Source organism: Leptonychotes weddellii, chromosome X (genome assembly GCF_054177405.1).
Source record: "Leptonychotes weddellii isolate Sample4059 chromosome X, ASM5417740v2, whole genome shotgun sequence".
NCBI classification, from domain to species: Eukaryota; Metazoa; Chordata; class Mammalia; order Carnivora; family Phocidae; genus Leptonychotes; species Leptonychotes weddellii.
The window spans coordinates 72830576-72832759 of NC_138385.1; positions in this window are offsets into that span (position 1 = coordinate 72830576).

Sequence of the window (2184 nt, forward strand, 5' to 3'; positions counted from 1 at the left end):
TGGAATCTAGGCAAGCATCACCATATCACATTGCCTTCTGTAGCTTTGCAGCACAGGCCATGTGAGTCAGGGGACTCCAGAGGGGAGGGAGCTCCCTGAGACTTGGAGTACTATACCCAGGAAAGGTTTCAGAGAACAGGTGGGATGCAAGTTTGTTCCCAACACGGATAAGCAGAGGAGAGAATACCAGGTGAAGAAACAAAATGGCAAAGGCAGGGATGAGGGACACTCAGAATGCTTTGTACTTCTTGGACACTCACTTAGCTGTTCTATCCAGCATCTCACTTAATTCCCCTCACAACCATCAGAATTATCCAAAGGCAAATTCTTAGTCTTCATATTACTTATTGGTAGCATCTGACCCAGTGGATCATTCCCTCCTCCTTGAAACTCTCTTCTTGGCATCCAGGACACTTGGCTTTTTGAGTTTTCATCCTCTTTCTGGTTATTCCTTCTCATTCTTCCTCATTTCCCTGACCTTTAATTGGAGTGCCCCAGGCCTCAGTTCTTGGACATCTTTTCTATCTTAACCCATTCCTTTGTTGATCTCATTTAACCTGAATAATTGTTTCAATATCATAAGTATCTAATCTAAATGATTGAAATATCATAAATATCATGCATTCACACACACATGCATGCACACATGAATAAAACTCCCAGAACTTCTAGGGCCAGCCAAGATGGAGTAAGCTCACTTAGTCCATCTCTCCCATTAATTACAACTGAAAATTCTGGACAAAATACAAAAAGCAACTACCTGAGGAGTCTAGAAAGTAAACAATAGCTGGTGGACAGGGGAGGTTAGTTGAAACTTGGAGAACAACCAGTACCAGTGAGATTCCTGATTCTTTTTTTCTCCTGTATCTCCTGACTTGATGTGAATATGGCCTGGGGGCTTGAGTCACAGAACATTGAATTGGGGGTGGGTACCCGAAGCTCCAATAAAAATCCTACTCTTTCTGGCCAGAGAACTGGGGAAAGGGACCACTGAGAGTCAGAGAATATGGGGGAATCCTCATTTTTAATTATTTTTTTTTTCTCCTGGCTTTGTCCTGAGGTCAGCCCCAGTTGCAGATCTTCACTGCTGTTGTGACTATGTCGGTGGTGGTTCAGGCACCTGAACCTTATCTCCATGACTAGTGGAACCAGGAAGAGCGATCCCTGTGTGTGAAGAATGTGAGAGGAATTCCCATTATTTTTTTTTCTTGCTCTTCACCCCGAGGGTGGTTCCAGTGAGGCAGAACTGCATGACAGTGTGATGGGGGAAGGGAGAGCTACAAGTCTGAGAAAAATCCATTTTTCTGGTCAAAGGAATTGGGAAAAGGGGAAGTTGAGAGCCAGGGAAAATCCTAGAGAGAAGGAAGTTGGAAAAAGGGAATCCTTTTAATTCTGTGTATGAACTGATACATAGTTCATCAACCATGTATCAACTGATACATGGGCTCATCCCCAAGCTGTGCACGAACAGCACAGACCCAAAAGCACAGTAAAATCTCTGAGAACTGAGCTATGATATAAAACCCTTCCAAGTCCCAAACACACTCCTGAGTGTCACATATACTGGAACAAAAAAAGACAATGGTACTGAATCCTGAAATGATATTGGAACCACTGCCCACAGAAAGTGGGACAAAACTTGTGGTCTTAACCTAACTGGGTTGATTTCCTGCTAAAATCAAAACAATAAAATCTATTGACATTCCATTCTCAGGAGGATTTTAACAGAACCCAGTCTCATAACATAATATCAATATGCCTAGAATGCAATCGAAATTTTTCAACATACAAAGAACCAGGAAAATCTGACCAATTCTCAAGGGAAAGGACAATAAACAGATGCCAACACTGCAATGATCCAGATGTTGGAATTAGCAAAGACTTGAAAGCAGCTATCATAACCATGTTCCATGAACTAAAGGTGAACATTCTTGAAATGAATGGAAAGATAGAAATGCTCAAGAGAAAAACAAGAACTATTTAAAAAAAAAAAGAACCAAACTGAAATTTTAGGACCGAAAAATAGGTATCTTAAATTTTTAAAAAATCGCTGAATGAGTTCAACAGCAGAATGGAGATGATAGAGTGAGCTTGAATAGATAATTAGAAATTATCCAGTCTTAAGAACCAGGGGAAAATATTAAAATGAAAAATGAAGGTAGAGATTGAAAAAATGAACAGAGC